Raw genomic sequence first — 21,224 nt, 5'->3', positions numbered from 1 at the left:
TGTTTGTATGCAGCTTTATTAACTCAATAACATATTATTTTTTTTACATTGTTTCCAAACTGATAAGTGACACGTATTAATGCCAAAATAACATGCAAAACAGGGAAGCCCAAGAAACAAAAACATTTTATTTTTTGCTAAAAATGTGGATGCTCTGCCCCACCTACCCTGAATGACAGGTCACCAATGTTAATGAGCATAGCTATACATGGAAAAGCATTAAGATTGTGTGTTTGTACATTTATATTTCAAGCAGTGTGTTATCTGAAGTCACCTTTCTGGTTCGGTTTCCATCACCTTGTTAAAGGCTTTTGTTTTCTATTGTCCCCTCAGGGAATCTCTCCCAAAATGGAGTTTGCAAGCACATCCGTCCTTAAGGAATGTGATGGGATAGATAGCCAGCCTCAACCTGCCTCCGTTGTGTGTGTCCTCATCACAACTAGTGTTCCTTATTCAAAAATAATTTTGTTCAGCTGTGAGACATTTGAATGATACCTAGACAGCCCAGACAGTGATCCAAATGTCTTTTAGGTTTTATAGCGTGTCTTATACAATATTTCCCAATATCTTTGCTTGTGTTCTTTTGAATTGATGCTCCCGTTTCACTATAGGGTTACTTAATGGTGGGAGCACATTACATATATTTTGTATAGTCAGTTTATGTTTGCAACCTGTATTTAAGAGACAATGCCCGAGAAGCCGGTGTTTGGAGGACATGTTGGCACCGGTGTTGTTTAGGCCCGAGACGAAGTCCTCCAAACACCTGCTTTGAGGGCATTATCACTTTTATACAACGGGTTACCAACATATCCAAAAAAATGAAAGACATATTTTCATTATTTTGATTAATTTATTCATACTATTTCATCCTTCCACAAGATATAGTCCTGAAACAAATCTAGGGTTGCTACCCAAGCCGGCCAGTCGTTTGATCTATTGGTTCGGTTGCCAGAGACGTGACCAGTTGTTTAGTCTTTTTGATCTGTATCTATGGGCGCGACACAGTCATTCGTTCTAAATGTTCCATTGCCATACTGGCTGGCAACATTCTTATCCCTTGCTTGCTAGCTAGCCAACTACAGCTAACTTACAGTCACATCAAACAGTGCAGAGAGAATAACAGCAGTAACAGCGTTTGTTTAAGCTGTTTTCTAGTGCCATTTATTTGGATACATCCATAACAATGAGCTTAGGAGGCATGATTTCGCCTGGCATAGAAAATGTGCTCTCTTGTTAGGACACTGTTGTTCAGAGGAGCTAGCCAACAACACAGCTAACACAATAACATCAAACTGAAGCTGGAAAAGCAGAAAACTAGCTACACTTCGTTTAGATTTACCTTCTTTCAATTTACATTTATTTTTGTATATCCATAAAAATTATGCCAGCTGATTAATGATTTCGACTGGCTGAGAAACACTGCCTGCCTCTCTCTCTCTCGTTCACTACTATGGGACAGATGGAGATCGAATTTGAATATTGAAACAATGTTGCAAATGTCGAAGAGATAGTCATATTTATACACCGGACTCGTTATCCTGTTGGGATTCTGGGCGCTCTGGAGCAGGTTTTCATCAAATATCTCTCTATACTTTTCTCCGTTCATCTTTGCCTCGATCCTGACTAGTCTCCCAGTCCCTGCCGCTGAGAAACATCCCCACAGCATGATGCTGCCACCACCATGCTTCACCGTAAGGATGGTGCCAGGTTTCCTCCAGATGTGACCCTTGGCATTCAGGCCAAAGACTTCAATCTTGGTTTCATCAGACCACAGAATCTTGTTTCTCATGGTCTGAGAGTCCTTTAGGTGCCTTTTGGCAAACTCCAAGCGGGATATCATGTGCCGTTTACTGAGGAGTGGCTTCTTTCTGGCCACTCTACCATAAAGGCCTGATTGGTGGAGTACTGCAGATATGGTTGTCCTTCTGGAAGGTTATCCCATCTCCAAAGAGGAACTCTTTGAGTGACCATCGAGTACTTGGTTACCTCCCTGACCAAGGCCCTTCTCCCTTGATTGCTCAGTTTGGCCATGAGGCCAGCTCTAGGAAGAGTCTTGGTGGTTCCAAACTTCTTCCATGTAGGAATGATGGTGGCCACTGTGTTCTTGGGGACCTTCAATGCTGCAGAATTGTTTTGATACCCTTCCCCAGATCTGTGCCTATACACAATCCTGTCTCGGAGCTATACGGACAATTCCTTCGACATCATTTTCTCTGACATGCACTGTCAACTGTGGGACCTTATATAAACAGGTGTGGGCCTTTCCAAATCGTGTCCAATTAATTGAATCTACCACAGGTGGACTCCAGTCAAGTTGTAGAAATATCTCAAGGATGATCAATGGAAACAGGATGCACCTAAACTCAATATTGAGTCTCATAGCAAAGGGTCTGAATACTTATGTAAATAAGGTATTTCAGTTTTTTATTTTTAGTACATTTGCAAACATTTCTAAAAACTTGTTTTCACTTTTCATTTTGGGGTATTGTGTGTAGATTGATGAGGGACAAAAATATTTAATCCATTTCAGAATAAGGCTGTAACGTAACAAAATGTGGAAAAAGTCAAGGGGTCTGAATACTTTCTGAGTGCACTGTATATTATCCATGTCCTTGTTAAGCCAGGCCAAGCCAGACCTCCGAGAAACATAGGATATTACAGTACTTCAGGTCCCCTTAACAGGATAGTCTCAAACAGAACTCGTCCAGTTTGTTCTCCAGAGACAGTCAAGATATAATGTTTAAATTGATTTACTTGTTATCATTCCAATCACAGTTTTTACCTCCTTGATAATATTCGGAGTTGAAAAATACAAAAACAGGCCGATATAATGCTAGCATACCAACATTGGTACCCTCAAAGGTTAAAATGCACTGACATTAATTACATTGATTTCCTTTCTGTTCAAAATGAGGCAGAGGTTGATCCTGCCACAGATAAGAGCCCAGTGACCACCGTAGTTAGACATTGAATAATTATTTCTGGACTTCGACAGAATGGCATTGTCTATCAGTCCAGTCGCATTCCATCATATACCTCTTTTGTTGCCATGGCTACTGACATCCCAGAAGTTTAGCAGCACATTTAACGGTATCCTCTCCTTGTGGATGTAATTACATAGAAGCAGATCAGTGGAATTGATATCCAGGTCTGGTTCCTGGTGTCTTTATGTGCTTTGTTTAGAGGAACAGGCAGTCAATCAGAGTTCATATCCCCTGTTCTCACGTGGCTTCTCACCGTGTCCTTTGGATTTGAAGGGCAACTTGTGCTCAGTTGCATAACATGTCCATTTACTTATCAAATCAAGCTCCTTTCAGAGCCATTTATTTTAAAGGGAATTATTGACAAAATGGTAAGTTTCCACGTGACCCCCAAGGAGATGTGGATCAGAGAAAGTTATAGGGAGAAGAATCACTGCTGCTGCCTTTGGCCTTTCTTCTTACAATGGATACTCAGGATTCTCATTACCATGACAGGTTGAGGAAAGCACTGAGGCTCCTCTTTTCAACTTTTATAGCAACCCTTTCAAAATGTCCTGACCTGTGGTGGAGAATTTAGTCATTATCTTCTCCCTCTCTTATTTTTAGTCTCTCAGACAGCTGTGTTGTCCATTTCCACTGTTGTCACTCCTATTTTGTCTGTGTTTGTGTGCATGTCCCTCTTTGTAAAGTCTCATGGTGTGGACTTGACATGGTAGTTTTTTAATGGGTTTTCTCGACATAATTTGCATACGTTTGAACGGGTCTCGTTTCTCGTTTAATAAGCTACTTGTGGTTCAGGCTTTGTTGTTTCAAGGACACCCTGCTTTATCACCCGTTACCAATACCACCAGGCACACTAATCACATCAGACAAGCACAACTCATGGTGCAAAATGGCCCCTTTGTGTTCACTGCAAAAAAAGAGGAAGAGGGGAAAAGAATAGGGGAAAAACTACTTAGTTTAATTTCATTAAATCGGTCCGCTCCAAATGGCAATCTCAATTAGGATTTATTTATTCAATTTCCTAAAAATGAGTTTATATGCCAGGATGTCCCAATTAGCATTTAAATTATCTTTATTCTACAACCCATGTAATGCTATTATCATATTAGTCTGAAGCTGGCCATCAAATGCAATTAACTTTTTTTTTTTACTTATTTTTCTGGGCATCGCCCGCAGGAACTAAGATATTGCTTCTCAGAATTATGTCAGTGACCACTAGAATTATTGAAGTCATTTAGCAACAAAGGTGATATCCAAGTACAGAAGTGTAACATTTTACGCTGCATGGTTTTAATGAAGGAAATCACATATTTGTAGTGGAGCTATTTTGTTCATAGCCAGTTTAGTTATTTCCTGATAAACCAACACAGACGTCCATATAACTGCTTAGATATGTGGCTTGTGCTTTGAATCAACATAAGCTCCTATGTTTATTCAAAATGAAAAAATCAACAACATTGAAATATCAGAAAGTAGCTTAGTTGTGGAATTGCAGTATATAGTAGCAGCTGTGGCACTATAATTTTTTTGCACTCCGACCTGTTTCCTCTCTCTGCAGCCTTGCTGTAGTCCCTCCCCAGCCAAACAGTCCCCAACCAGACAAAGACTGCTGTAATCCCTCCCCAGCCAAACAGTCCCCAACCAGACAAAGACTGCTGTAGTCCCTCCCCAGCCAAACAGTCCCCAGCCAGACAAAGACTGCTGTAATCCCTCCCCAGCCAAACAGTCCCCAACCAGACAAAGACTGCTGTAGTCCCTCCCCAGCCAAACAGTCCCCAGCCAGACAAAGACTGCTATAATCCCTCCCCAGCCAAACAGTCCCCAGCCAGACAAAGACTGCTGTAATCCCTCCCCAGCCAAACAGTCCCCAACCAGACAAAGACTGCTGTAGTCCCTCCCCAGCCAAACAGTCCCCAGCCAGACAAAGACTAATGTAGTCCCTCCCCAGCCAAACAGTCCCCAGCCAGACAAAGACTGCTGTAGTCCCTCCCCAGCCAAACAGTCCCCAGCCAGACAAAGACTGCTGTAGTCCCTCCCCAGCCAAACAGTCCCCAGCCAGACAAAGACTAATGTAGTCCCTCCCCAGCCAAACAGTCCCCAACCAGACAAAGACTGCTGTAATCCCTCCCCAGCCAAACAGTCCCCAGCCAGACAAAGACTGCTATAATCCCTCCCCAGCCAAACAGTCCCCAGCCAGACAAAGACTGCTGTAATCCCTCCCCAGCCAAACAGTCCCCAGCCAGACAAAGACTAATGTAGTCCCTCCCCAGCCAAACAGTCCCCAGCCAGACAAAGACTGCTGTAGTCCCTCTCCAGCCAAACAGTCACCAGCATTAATACATGTATCACTAGCCACTTTAACTATGCCACTTTGTTTACATACTCATCTCATATGTATATACTGCACTCAATACCATCTACTGTATCTTGCCTATGCCGCTCTGTACCATCACTCATTCATATATCTTTATGTACATATTCTTTATCCCCTTACACTTGTGTCTATAAAGTAGTAGTTTTGGAATTGTTAGCTAGATTACTTGTTGGTTATTACTGCATTGTCGGAACTAGAAGCACAAGCATTTCGCTACACTCGCACTAACATCTGCTAACCATGTGTATGTGACAAATAACATTTGATTTGATTTGATTTGAGCTAGACAAAGACTGCTGTAGTCCCTCCCCAGCCAAACAGTCCCCAGCCAGACAAAGACCAGACCAAGGGGCTGCGGGGAGCCCTGGACGGATGCTGAATGGGAAGAAGCTGCCTATGAATGGTCCATCCAGTGGATATGAGCAGTCCAATTTGGCCTCCCAGACCCATGCTCCCTCTCCCTACAACCACCGCACAGCTGTCTGAAGTCAGGCAGCGACTCAGCCACCTCCATCTAGGGCACTACAGGTTCAATAAGGAAACAGAGCCACAGATCTCATTTGTGGTTGGTGTTTTTCTTGCTGCCTGAAAAACAGTTCATCTGACTGTGTTTGTTGGGCTAGGCTACATCTAGAATATTCCTTAGTATTGCCATGGCAGCAGGTAGCTTCGTGGTCAGATCATTGGGACAGAATGGTTGTTGGTTCGAATACCCAAACAGACAAGGTAAAAACATCTGTTGATGTGCCCTTGAGTAAGGCACTTAACCCTAATTTCCCCAAGGTGCACTACTATGGCTGACCCTGTAAAACAATGCATTTCACAATACAATATATATGTTTCTTCCACCAGCACTTTCACTCTCTTTCTTTCAGCCTCTTTATATGCATTGACAGTATAATAGTTTGCCCTTGTTTACTACGAACGTATCATGATTGAAGGATTTGCATGTCTTAGATAGGGTACTGCTATGATCAAGCTCAATAAATCCCAAGCCCCTGGGAGTGTATTGAGAACAACTGGAAGGCCTTTCACTGGCTCCTCATGTTTCTGTTTGATTGTTCATTTAAAGAACATCCAGTCCTTAGATGTAAATGTCAAAGCTGTAATGTCATTAAAGTAAAGATTGGAATTAAGCCGTGATATCAGTGCGGCATCTTATGGAATACAGCTTTTAAAAATTTTACAGAAGACATCCCGGGTCTACAATTAACCTTGGTAATTAAGTGTCAAACCATGATTAACAAATAGTTACCGATTGAAGTAGCCTTGCATTGAATGCATTATCAATTCGTGTTTAAAGCCTGCTCGCAGTTGTTTATGTAGAAGCAAATAGCTATTCTTTTAAGTGAGGGTGATAATATTCATGTTTAATTGAAGTACCTTTTGGTTGAACCTTTTTATCTAATTGGTTGAACCTTTTTATCTAATTGGTTTATGCTTTTTATCTAATTGTTTAAGCTTCTAATCTCTTTGGTTTAACCTTGTTATCTCATTTTTATCTGGTTGGTTTAACCTTTTCTATAGTCTTTATATGAAGGGATAAACTCTTGACTATAAAATATATATAGCAGAAGAAATTAGGCCTCTGTGTGTCGTTACATGTTGCCTAGCCCCTCTACTACTCTTATAATGACTGACTTTAGCTGATTGTGTCACGTTCTGACCTTAGTTCTTTTGTTATGTCTTTGTTTTAGTATGGTCAGGGCGTGAGTTGGCTGGGTTGTCTATGTTCCCTTTTCTATGTTTTGGGATTTCTGTGTTTGGCCTGGTATGGTTCTCAATCAGAGGCAGCTGTCAATCGTTGCCCCTGATTGAGAACCATACTTAGGTAGCCTGGTTTCACTTTTGAGTTGTGGGTGATTATTTTCTGTTCTGTGTTTTGTTTCACCGTTTAGGACTGTTCGTTTTGTCGTTTTATTGTTTTGTTCAGTGTTCAGTATTTCTTATTAAAACAAGATGAACACTTACCACGCTACACCTTGGTCCTCCTCTCTTTCTCCCAACAACGAACGTTATAGAATCACCCACCATCAAAGGAACAAGCAGCGTGGTAACGGGCATCAGCAGCGATCTCCAGATTCCTGGACATGGGAGGAGATCCTGGATGGCAAGGGACCCTGGGTACAGCCGGGAGAGTGTCGCCGGCCCCAAGGCAGAGCTGGAGGCAGCGAAAGCCGAGAGGCGGTGGTATGAGGAGGCAGCACGGCAGCACGGTTGGAAGCCCGAGAGGCAGCCCCAAAAATGTCTTGGGGGAGGCACACGGGGAGTGTGGCTAAGTCAGATAGGAGACCTGAGCCAACTCCCTGTGCTTACCGTGGAGAGACGGGGACCGAGCAAGCACCGTGTTATGCCGTGAGGCGCACGGTGTCCCCGGTGCGCAGGCATAGCCCGGTGCGGTACATAGTAGCGCCTCGTATCTGGTCTCCAGTGCGTCTCCTCGGGCCGGGGTACATGGCACCAGCCCTACGCATGGTGTCCCCGGTTCGCCAGCACAGCCCAGTGCGGGCTATTCCACCTCGCCGTACTAGCCTGGCTACGGGGAGCATTCAGCCAGGTAGGGTTGGGCAGGCTCGGTGCTCGAGACCTCCAGTGCGCCTTCACGGTCCAGTCTATCCGGTACCACCTCCAACGCACCAGCCCTCCGGTGGCAGTCCCCCGCAACAGGCTGTCTCTCCCTCTCCTCCCTACAGGTGCTCCCGCCTGTCCAGTGCTGCCAGAGTCTTCCTCCTGCCCAGCGCTGCCAGAGTCTCCCGTCTGTCCTGAGCTGCCAGAGTCTCCCGTCTGTCCTGAGCTGCCAGAGTCTCCCGTTTGTCCTGAGCTGCCAGAGTCTCCCGTCTGTCCTGAGCTGCCAGAGTCTCCCGTCTGTCCTGAGCTGCCAGAGTCTCCCGTCTGTCCTGAGCTGCCAGAGCCGCCCGTCTGTCCTGAGCTGCCAGAGCCGCCCGTCTGTCCTGAGCTGCCAGAGCCGCCCGTCAGCCAGGAGCTGCCAGAGCCGCCCGTCAGCCAGGAGCTGCCAGAGCCTGTCTGGTGCTGCCGGAATCTCCCGCCCGTCAGGTGCTGCCGGAATCTCCCGTCCATTCGGGATCCATGGCTTGGGTCCCCAGTCCGAGGTCGGCGGCGAGGGTCACTGCTCTGAAGAGGACACGGAGGCGGTTAAAGAGGCAGAGAAAGACTATGGTGGAGTGGGGTCCACGTCCCGCGCCAGAGCCGCCACCGCGGACAGACACCCACCCAGACCCTCCCCTATAGGTTCAGGTTTTACGGCCGGACTCCGCACCTTTAGGGGGGGGGGGGGGGGGTGTACTGTCACGTTCTGACCTTAGTTCTTTTGTTATGTCTTTGTTTTAGTATGGTCAGGGCTTGAGTTGGGTGGGTTGTCTATGTCCCTTTTTCTATGTTTTGGGATTTCTGTGTTTGGTCTGGTGTTTGGTCTTGTTTTATCTTTTATCTGCTACAGGTCTCCAGTACTCTGGAGTGCCTCCATGATTGAGACTCCATCTTCTCATCTCCCATCCACCAAAAGAAGTCTTCCCCACAGCAGGTCCACCAGCTTTGCTGCAGACGGGAGGTGAGGTTATATGTAGTAATATCTGTGTAGGTGGATTTAAACACGTTCTATTTTCTGAAATACTTGACTAACTTACAGGTTACCGCTTTTGCACTGTATGGTACAGTACTGTCATTCTTATTTTTCTCTCCATAGATTCCTCCCTCCGTGTCATCATGATTTTTCAACATGGATCTTTCCTGTCATTCAATCAATTACAAGTAAGATATGGATTATCCAAGGCCGATTTCTTAAGTTCTTATAACTCAGAAATCATATTCAATCACTTCAACAGATTCTGGATGAACCTAAAGCATTTAGCATAGACAAAATACTGAAAGAAGCTGCTGCGCCAAATAAGTTAATTGCCAAGTTATATAAAGGGTTGATTGAAACTCTACCTGATGGTTCAGAACCTATAAGGAAAAAATGGGAAACAGATCTAAAGGAAGAAATTGAAGAGAACCATTGGTCACAGATATGATCGTGGACTTCAGGAAACAGCAGAGGGAGCACCCCCAGATCCACATCGATGGGACACCAGTGGAGAAGGTGGAAAGTTAAGTTCCTCGGCATACATACTGTATCACCGACAAACTGAAATGGTCCACGCACACAAACAGTGTGGTGAAGAAGGTGCAACAGCGCCTCTTCAACCTCAGGAGGCTGAAGAAATGTGTAGTAGTTGATACACTGCAGATTGCAAATGAAAATGACTTAAAAATCATACAATGTGATTTTCTGGATTTTTGTTTTAGATTCCATCTCTCACAGTTGAAGTGTACCTATGATAAAAAATTACAGACCTCTACATGCTTTGTAAGTAGGAAAACCTGCCAAATCGGCAGTGTATCAAATACTTCTCCCCACTGTATTTATATATTCTTAATTCCATTCCTTGACTTGGATTTGTGTGTATTAGGTATTTGTTGTGAAATTGTTAGATATTTCTTGTTAGATATTGCTGCATTGACGGGAACTGGAAACACAAGCATTTCGCAACACCCGTAATAACATCTGCTAAACACGCGTATGTGACAAATACAATTTGATTTGATTGGATATGTGAAAATGCTCATTCCTGCTCCTATAACTAAGTCATACAGTAAAAGATAATCATTTGGGATAATGTATGCGCTATCATTTCATTGTGTCTAGGAAATTATATCCATCTCCACGATTATGTCTGTTGGGAAATGTAAATATTGGTGATCAATATCAGAGAAGGTTTTGTAATCTATGTCTAATTGCTGCAAAAACATTCATAGCCATCAATTGGAAAGCCTCATATTCACCCTCAATAACAAACTGGAGGACTGAACTATCTAGCTACATACCGATTTTGTATATTATAAAATTAAACAAAACCGGAAGTGGAAACCGTGATCACCAGAAGTGGAAACCGTGATCACCAGAAGTGGAAACCGTGATCACCAGAAGTGGAAACCGTGATCACCAGAAGTGGAAACCGTGATCACCAGAAGTGGAAACCGTGATCACCTTGGGGAATGTGTTGTCTAGTGGGCGTTTTGCTTTTGTGTTGTTAGTTGGTTGAAACATTCCTCCCTCCTTGGCACCTGCTACAGACCAAAGCCTGTTAAAGTAGTGTAGGTCCTTATATTGAAAATATGTAACACATGAAAAACAGCCCATTCATTATCTGTTTCTTGTAAAGAATGGAAAAACTACATTTATTAATGTGATTTAGATAACTAATGCAGTGCATTCAATAGTGCTGACCATAGGGTTCTGGTCTCTCTCAAGGTAGGGACTGGCTGTCTGTCTGAAATCCCTAGGGAAGTCTTCTAGACAGGACTCTACCAGAAACCTTGTCAGGGTGGCCTGGTCAACCCTGGCTGCCTAGTCCTCCGCCCCAGTATTTAGCCAGGAGTCCCCTGCTCAGTCCCCTGCTCAGTCCCCTGCTCAGTCCCCTGCTCAGTCTACTGCTCAGTCCCCTGCTCAGTCTACTGCTCAGTCCCCTGCTCAGTCGCTCCTCCCTCAGAAAGGTAACAACACACACACCCGTACTGGAAGACATTTCAAAATTCACATATTTTTCTGTCCTGGCCTCCTGTGGGTTTTCTGCTATGTTAGTTTCCCACACAGCCGTCCCCCTGAGATAAAGTCTGATAATAAGGAGCATAATTAAAGTCCCTGCTAATGACTTGGTGTTTTGGCCCTAAGCAGTTTGTGCAGATGTTCACCAATGACAAGATCTAAAGTTGTGTGTCATTAGTTAGTTTGAAAACTGTTTTTCTTCCAGTTGAGTAAAAAGGGGAATAAAAAAAGTTTGGGGTATAATTTGCCTAGACTTCGTCATGCTCTGAGCTAAACTGTTTGTTTGCTCAAAAGCTGTTGAAAGGATTGCGGGCAAACCACCTCTCCCATATGAATTTCCAATGATGTGGTATTGACAGAATGTGGACCTCATGAGAGCTTGGCTAGATACAACAGGCTGTGTACGTCTAAGCTTTCTTTTGATCACACTCGACAGCCAAGATGAATATCCCCCTCTCTCAAATTACAGGATCTGATGTCTTGTCATGTTTGTTCATTACTTAAAAGAAAAAAAGGATCCCTGAGAAAATAAGGGAAAAGGGTATTGAGTGTGGTTCAACGAGACCGAATGCATTTGACCAGACGCACACTTTAATAAATTCTGAGAGACCCTGTCATTGATCTGGACAGGTGGAAACTAAACCAACAAATGTTTGTTTGTTTGTTCCCCCCACCTCCCTGCTTCAGTTCTTAAGTAAACATTAAAATCAATATACAATTTTAAACTGGAAAGTAAATTGTAGGAAATGAATGATACTTCTCTCAATTGAAAACGCGACAGAAGTCACAGAGCTGGAGATTAAGCTGGGCTTTGTAGATTCCAACAAAGGGAGAAGGAGCACGTCTTCTGGAAGTCTTTAATGGAAAAGCCAATGATAGATGCTCACATCAACTCTGCCATCCACCCTCAGTCTATTCATGTTCTAATGATTTATCCTTTATGAGTATCTATCTGAAGCAGTGACTACATTTAGCAACACCAAACAGCAAGACTAACCAATCAGATGTGGATAGGAAGTAATACAGGACTTAGAAGTATTTACTTTGTATGTCTTTGTAAGCTTCCTTTTATTCTATATGGCCATCCTGGCCATTAACGGACAGCAGAACTTTGATGTTGTACTTAAAAATATAAAATAAGTCTGTGTCCCTAGACTAATACAGTATTTTCTATTGAAATTACACTGCTTAGGATCAGAACGGAGATCCAAATCACATTTTTAGAAGAGTTTAAACAGCCTCAATAATATAGAGCAGTTAGCTACATGCTACAGTGGGTACATTTTGTATTTTTTCATGTGGTATATCTTTTGTTGACATGTTTAATGCCTGTGTTATATCCACTCATATTTGTATCCCAGGTCTTACCTTGGGATATAGCACAGTTTAGTGGAGAAAAGGAGTAATGTCAGAATACAGAATTATTGGCACCCATGATAAAGATGAGCAAAAAAGACTGTATAAAATAAATTATACAAATATTGGCCTATATTGTATGCTAAAATAAAGAACATTTGATTATTTTATACTAATACAGTTTCTCAGAGAAATATATTTTGTTTAACAAGTAATAGTTTTTTTTCTAAGAAAGATAAGGGTCAAAATTATTGGCACCCCTGTAATTCATTAACTTTCAATAACTCACCTTGTGAGAATAACAGCACAGAGCCTTTTTCTAAAATGTTTTATGAGATTGGAGAACATATTGGGAGGGATCTCAGACCATTCCTCCATACAGAATCTTTCCAGGTCCTTCATATCCGTTGTCTGCGCTCATGGACTGCCCTCTTCAATTCAAACCACAGGCTTTTAATTGGGTTGAAAATAGAGCTCTTCGGCCACCAACACAAGTGGTGTGTTTTGCATCAAAAGAAATATGCAAATGCAGAAAATAACCCCATACCTACTGTAAAATATGGTGGTGGATCTACATTTTTTGGGGCTATTTTGCTACCACTGGTCCTAGGGCCCTTGCTAAGATCAATGGCGTCATTAACTTTACCCAGTACCAGGATATTTTAGCATAGGTTCCTCTGCTAGGAGGCTGAAACTTGGCCACAAGTGGATTTTCCAGCAAGACAATAACCTCAAGCACACATCACAATCAGCAAAGAAATGGTTAATTGACCGCAAAATCAACATTTTTCAATGTCCATCTCAGTCTCCGGACTTGACCAGCATTGAAAACCTGTGGTTTGAATTGAAGAGGACAGTCCATGAGCATATACAAAGGATATCAAGGACCTGGAAAGATTCTGTATGGAGGAATGGTCTAAGATCGTTCCTAATATGTTCTCCAATCTCATAAAACATTTTAGAAAACCACTCCGTGCCATTATCTTCGCCAGGTGAGGTATTGAAATGTTGTATTACTTGTTAAACAAGATCTCTTTCTCTGAGCAATTGTATTAGTATAAAATAATATACATTTCACAAAAAAATACATACAATATAGCTGTTTTTGTATTCTTTCTTTTATACCGTCTTTTTTGCTCATCTTTATCAAGGGTGCCAGTCATTTTGGACCTGACTGTACATACAATAGTTTCTTTTCTGAGTGAATAGATAGATTTGGATTGTTTTTCTCTTGTTTACAATCAATCAATCAATCAAATGTATTTATGAAGCCCTTCTTACATCAGCTGATGTTACAAAGTGCTGTACAGAAACCCAGCCTAAAACCCCAAAGAGCAAGCAATGCAGGTGTAGAAGCACAGTGGCTAGGAAAAACTCCCTAGAAAGGCCAGAACCTAGGAAGAAACATAGAGAGGAACCAGGCTATGAGGGGTGGCCAGTCCTCTTCTGGCTGTGCCGGGTGGAGATTATAACAGAACATGGCCAAGATGTTCAAATGTTCATAGATGACCAGCATGGTCAAATAATAATAATCAAGGTGGATGTCGATGGTGCAACAGGTCAACACCTCAGAAGTAAATGTCAGTTGGCTTTTCATTCACAGTATCTCTACCGCTCCTGCTGTCTCTAGAGAGTTGAAAACAGCAGTTCTGGGACAGGTAGCACGTCTGGTGAACAGGTCAGTGTTCCATAGCCGCAGGCAGAACAGTTGAAACTGGAGCAGTAGCACGGCCAGGTGGACTGGTGACAGCAAGGAGTCATCAGGCCAGGTAGTCCTGAGGCATGGTCCTAGGGCTCTCAGGTCCTATGAGAGAGAGAAAGAAAGGAAGAGAGAAAGAAAGAGAGAATTAGAGAGAGCATACTTAAATTCAGACAGGACACCGGATAAGACAGGAGAAATACTCCATATATAACAGACTGACCCTAGCCCCCTGACACATAAACAACTGCAGCATAAATACTGGAGTCTGAGACAGGAGGGGTCGGGAGACACTGTGGCCCCGTCCGACGATACCCCCGGACAGGGCCAAACAGGTAGGATATAACCCCACCCACTTTGCCAAGCACAGTTCCCACACCACTAGAGTGATATCTTCAACCACCAACTTACCATCCTGAGACAAGGCTGAGTGTTGCCAACAAAGATCTCTGCCACGACACAACCCACAATAATGTTACATACTTTTTGTATGAAGCTAATGTGATGTGACTCACTGATGTCATTATTCTAGGTTCCATAGTAGTACGTTGAGTCCAGACAATTCTCGACACCCATGCTACTGACAGGAAACTACATTTTGTGAGTAACTTATGACCTTTTAGGATAGACAAAGCATAGGCCCCCACTGATATTGACTGATACTGAATGTATAAGACACATTTTTAATATGGAGCTAGGCACTCTTCTTGGCTATGAAGCTTAATATGCATGTTCTGGGACATTAGTTCTGCACTACTTTTTCTAGTGACACTTTTATTTGACTTATTTAGTGAGCTGAACTTCCTCTCACCTCTGTGTTAATTTTGTTGCACATTTCATTTTCATTTTAAGCCCCGAAATACATGTTCGGATTGGTTTGCCTCAAATGGAAAAAGCTGGCAGGTTGGCAGGTGTGTTAAAAAACTTTTCACCTCCCACCTTTTGCTGTTTGAAATGTATTGATGGCAAAACCAAAGTGAAATATGTTTAATTTCTCTAAAGCTATCTGAAATCCGCTCTGAAATAAAAGAGAGACAGGGTTTTGTGGGTGGGAGATCTTCAGGCAGTAAGCTGCTGTTAAGGGCTCATCTTCCCCAGCATAAAAAGAGAGACGGTACCAAGGAGCCTCAACATGGTGCCAACAGCAGAGCTTCAAGACGAAGAATGGCTTAATCCACACATAATTAAAAGAAAAGACAGAGGGGGATTTGATTAAAGACAATTAAATCCAACAACTGAAAGAGCTTGACTTTAAAGCTGGAATCCTTAATGGTGAAACAGCCTCGTCCGTTTGCAATATTTTTGCTAGTGCTGTCTTTAAAAAAAAATAATAATAAAATGGTCCAATTAATTAATTTGCTAATATTCAATCCGTATCGCAGAAATTCAGGGTTAGAGTGATTTAAATTTAAAGGCAATGTTCCCCTGTTAACGGAGACTGAATTCCCTGTAAACACTGCAGATTTCATTTCAATAGGACATTACCTAGCTTCGACGATACAGATTTAAATGTGCCTTTGGTGTGTATAATCTGTTAATCCTTTCAGTTATACTCAATAATAGTAACATTAAACAACATGTTTGCATGCTTTCAGGACGAGGATGGGTGTTTGTCATAGTACATTTAAACACTTCGTCACTGACATCTTCATTTTATAACAACCTGAAAGACATTGGGCTCTATTCAATCAGATCCACTTCAGTCAAAATCATAGCAGTTGTTTTGGTGGTGTCAGAGGTGGAACTATATTAGAGTTATCAAATCCACAAGTGGCTTCTGACATTATACCTAAAGCAGACATTGCCATTGGTCGCATGGAGTCGCATTAATAGAAATTCCACACAGCCTAGTATACAAGTTTGAACACTGGAATTAGAGATGTAATCTACACCTCAATTAAGATGCTAGAAATCATCATTTCATTTTTCAATTTGAAACCTCCTCCTTTTTCCTCCAAACATAACAATGGTCATTATGGCCCAAAAGTTATATTTTTGTTTCATCAGACCAGAGGACATTTCTACAAAACGTATCATCTTTGTCCCCATGTGAAGTTGCAAACCATAGTCTGGCTTTTTTATGGCAGTTTTGAGGCATTGGCGTCTTCCTTGCTGAGCGGCCTTTCAGGTTATGTCAATATAGGACTCAATTTACTGTGGATATTTCCTCCAGTATCTTCACAGGGTCCTTAGCTGTTGTTCTGTGATTGATTTGCACATTTCGCACCAAAGTACGTTCATCTCTAGGAGACAGAACGCGTCTCCTTCCTGAGCGGTATGACGGCTGTGTCGTCCCATGGTGTTTATACTTTCGTACTATTGTTTGTACAGATGAATGTGGTACCTTCAGGCGTTAGGAAATTGCTCCCAAGGTTGAACCAGACTTGTGGAGGTCTACAATTTTTTTTCTGAGGTCTTGGCTGACTTCTTTTGATCTTCCCATGATGTCAAGCAAAGAGGTACTGCGTTTGAAGGTAGGCCTTGAAATACATCCACAGGTGCACCTCCTATTGACTCAAATGATGTCAATTAGCCTAACAGAAGCTTCTAAAGCCATGACGTCATTTTCTGGAATTTTCCAAGCTGTTTAGATGCACAGTCAACTTAGTGTATGTAAACTTCTGACCCACAGGAATAGGGATATAGTGAATTATAAGTGAAAAGTGTCTGTAAACAATTGCTGGAAAAATTACTTGTGTCATGCACAAAGTAGATGTCCTAACTGACTTGCCAAAACTATAGTTTGTTAACAAGAAATTTGTGGAATGGTTGAAAAACGAGTTTTAATGACTCCAACCTAAGTGTATGTGAACTTCCGACTTCAACTGTATATACACAGTATATATACACACAGTGTATATAAACTCAGCAAAAAATGAAACATCCTCTCACTGTCAACTACGTTTGTTTTCACCAAACTTAATGTGTAAATATTTGTATGAACATAACAAGATTGAACAAATGATACATAAACTGAACAAGTTCCACAGACATGTGACTAACAGAAATGGTATAATGTGTCCCTGAACAAAGGCTTGGCCACCAGGTGCATTAAGTACTGCAGTGCATCTCCTAGTCATAGACTGCACGAGATTTGCCAGTTCTTGCTGTAAGACCCCACTCTTCCACCAAGGCACCTGCAAATTCCCGGATATTTCTGGAGGGAATGGCCCTGGCCCTCACCCTTCGATCCAAAAGGTCCCAGACGTGCTCAATGGGATTGAGATCCGGGCTCTTCGCTGGCCATGGCAGAACACTGACATTCCTGTCTTGCAGGAAATCACACAAAGAACGACCAGTATGGCTGGTGGCATTGTCATGCTGGAGGGTCATGTCAGGACGAGCCTGCAGGAAGGGTACCACATGAGTGAGGAGGATGTCTTCCCTGTAACGCACAGCGTTGAGATTGCCTGCAATGACAACAAGCTCAGTCCGATGATGCTGTGACACACCGCCCCAGACCATGACGGACCCTCCACCTCGATCCCGCTCCAGAGTAAAGGCCTCGGTGTAATGCTCATTCCTTCGGCGATAAATGAGAATCTGACCATCACCCCTGGTGAGACAAACCCGTAATTTGTCAGTGAAGAGCACTTTTTTCCAGTTCTGTCTGGTCCAGCGACTGTGGGTTTGTGCCCATAGGCGACGTTGTTGCCGGTGATGTCTGGTGAGGACCTGCCTTACAACAGGTCTACAAGCCCTCAGTCCAGCCTCTCTCAGACAGTCTGAGCACTGATGGAGGGATTGTGCGTTCCTGGTGTAACTTGGGTAGTTGTTGTTGCCATCCTGTACCTGTCCCAGGTGTGATGTTCGGATGTGCCCATCCTGTGCAGGTGTTGTTACACGTGGTCTGCCACTGCGAGGCCGATCAGCTGTCCATCCTGTAGCACTGTCATAGGCATCTAACAGTACTAACATTGCAATTTATTGCCCTGGCCACATCTGCAGTCCTCATGCCTCCTTGCAGCATGTCTAAGGCACGTTCACACAGATGAGCAGGGACCCTGGGCATCTTTCTTTTTGTGTTTTTCAATCAGTAGAAAGGCCTCTTTAGTGTCCTAAGTTTTCATAACTGTGACCTTAATTGCCTACCGTCTGTAACATGTTAGTGTCTTAATGACCGTTCCACAGGTGCATGTTCATTAATTGTTTATGGTTCATTGAACAAGCATGGCAAACAGTGTTGAAGCCCTTTACAATGAAGATCTGTGAAGTTATTTGGATTTTTACAAATTATCTTTGAAAGACAGGGTCGTGAAAAAGGAACGTTTCCTTTTTTGCTGAGTTTATATAGATCCATACATACACACACACTCAACCGGTCACAAGTTTCTGAACACCTATTAATTCAATGGGTTTTGATTATTTGTACTATTTTATACATTGTAGAATAACAGTGAAGACCAGCAGCATACCACCCTGCTTACTACAGCTGGCTTGCTTCTGAAGTTAAGCAGGGTTGGTCCTGGTCAGTTCCTGGATGGGAGACCAGATGCTGCTGGAAGTGGTGTTGGAGGGCAAATAGGAGGCACTCTTTCCTCTGGTCTAAAACAAAATGTATCCCAGGGCAGCGATTGGTAACACTTCCCTGTGTAGGGTGCCGTCTTTCGGATGGGACGTTAAATGGGTGTCCTGACTCTCTGAGGTCATTAAAGATCCCATGGCACTTATTGTAAGAGTAGAGGTGTTAACCCTGGTGTCCTGGCTAAATTCCCAATCTAGCCCTCAAATCATCACAGTCACCTAATAATCCCCAGTTTACAACTGGCTCATTCCTCCTCTCCCCTGTAACTATTCCCCAGGTCGTTGCTGCAAATGAGAAGTGTTCTCAGTCAACTTACCTGGTAAAATAAAAATATGGAATCATGAGGTAACCACGAAAGTATTAAACAAATCAAAATATATTTTATATTGGAGATTCTTCAAATAGCCACCCTTCGCATTGATGACAGCTTTGCACACTCTTTAACTCTTTTAAACATACCATAACCACACCACCACCCTGTTCACATTAGCAAACTGCTCGCCCACATGACGCCATCACGTGGTCTGCGGTTGTGAGGCAGGTTAGACGTTCTGCCAAATTCTCTAATATGACTTATGGTAGATAAATGAACGTTCAATTCTCTGGCACGAGCTCTGGTGGACATTCCTGCAGTAAGCATGCCAGGTACATGCTTGTCTCCCAGCACAAGGTGCACCTGTGTAATGCTCATGAGGTTTAATCAGCTTCTTGATATGCCACACCTGTCAAGTGGATAGATTATCTTGGCAAAGTAGAAATGCTCATGAGCAGGGATGTAAAGCTTTCTGTGCATATGGAACATCTCTGGGATCTTCTATTTCCATAACACTAACACTTTATGTGTCTATATATACACACACACATACACACAATGTGTGTGCCCAAACAATTACAGTATATAAAACAAACTAGACAGGCATTATGTTTTACTCTGTAAACTGATAACTGTACTTTGAAGGACACCGATTAAATATTTGTCTTGTATTAGAACTGTCTTTCCGGTCTTATTTGTGGATTCGGTTAACCCTCAGTATCTTCAATTACTGATAACTTGTTGGATATATACACTGCTCAAAAAAATAAAGGGAACACTTAAACAACACAATGTAACTCCAAGTCAATCATACTTCTGTGAAATCAAACTGTCCAGTTAGGAAGCAACACTGATTGACAATAAATTTCACATGCTGTTGTGCAAATGGAATAGACAACAGGTTGGTTGAAATTATAGGCAATTAGCAAGACACCCCCAATAAAGGAGTGGTTTTGCAAATGGGGACCATAGACCACTTCTCAGTTCCTATGCTTCCTGGCTGATGTTTTGGTCACTTTTGAATGCTGCCGGTACTTTCACTCTAGTGGTAGCATGAGACGGAGTCTACAACCCACACAAGTGGCTCAGGTAGTGCAGCTCATCCAGGATGGCACATCAATGCGAGCTGTGGCAAGAAGGTTTGCTGGGTCTGTCAGCGTAGTGTCCCGAGTATGGAGGCACTACCAGGAGACAGGCCAGTACATCAGGAGACGTGGAGGAGGCCGTAGGAGGGCAACAACCCAGCAGCAGGACCGCTACCTCCGCCTTTGTGCAAGGAGGAGCACTGCCAGAGCCCTGCAAAATGACCTCCAGCAGGCCACAAATGTGCATGTGTCTGCTCAAACGGTCATAAACAGACTCCATGAGGGTGGTATGAGGGCCCGACATCCACAGGTGGGGGTTGTGCTTATAGCCCAACACTGTGCATGACGTTTGGCATTTGCCAGAGAACGCCAGAGGTAGCCTGACTGCCATTAGGTACCGAGATGAGATCCTCAGACCCCTTGTGAGACCATATGCTGGTGCGGTTGGCCCTAGGTTCCTCCTAATGCAAGACAATGCTAGACCTCATGTGGCTGGAGTGTGTCAGCAGTTCCTGCAAGAGGAAGGCATTGATGCTATGGACTGGCCCGCCCGTTCCCCAGACCTGAATCCAATTGAGCACATCTGGGACATCATGTCTTGCTCCATCCACCACAGACTGTCCAGGAGTTGGCGGATGCTTTAGTCCAGGTATGGGAGGAGATCCATCAGGAGACCATCCGCCACCTCATCAGGAGCATGCCCAGGCGTTGTAGGGAGGCCATACACACTACTGAGCCTCATTTTGACTTGTTTTAAGGACATTACATCAAAGTTGGATCAGTCAGCCTGTGTGGTTTTCCACTTTAATTTTGAGTGTGACTCCAAATCCAGACCTCCATGGGTTGACAAATTTGATTTCCATTTATAATTTGTGTGATTTTGTTGTCAGCACATTCAACTATGTAAAGAAACAAGCATTTAATAAGAATATTTCATTCATTCAGATCTAGGACGTTATTTTAGTGTTCCCTTTATTTTTTTGAGCAGGTCTTGAAGTTCACCCTTATGTTACAGATGGCAGCAGCATGGTTCCTGACTGTTCTTTTGGGTAGTCTGTTGATGGGGATTCGCTCCAGTGAGTACACCACCTGTGGTTTAGCCAGAGAATGGGCCACCTGGACAGAAGACTTGACAGTACAGTTCTCAAGTGTCTTTATTTTCTTTCTCCCTGTGATCCGTCAGGCGTCCAATAGCGCTCTGGAGCTGCTGGCCACAAACACACTGAGCCAACAGGAGGCTGGCAAGCAGGGGCAAGATTTTTCTGGGTAGAAACTGGGTGAGC

Source organism: Oncorhynchus kisutch, linkage group LG10 (genome assembly GCF_002021735.2).
Source record: "Oncorhynchus kisutch isolate 150728-3 linkage group LG10, Okis_V2, whole genome shotgun sequence".
NCBI classification, from domain to species: Eukaryota; Metazoa; Chordata; class Actinopteri; order Salmoniformes; family Salmonidae; genus Oncorhynchus; species Oncorhynchus kisutch.
This window is presented reverse-complemented; position numbering follows the sequence as displayed.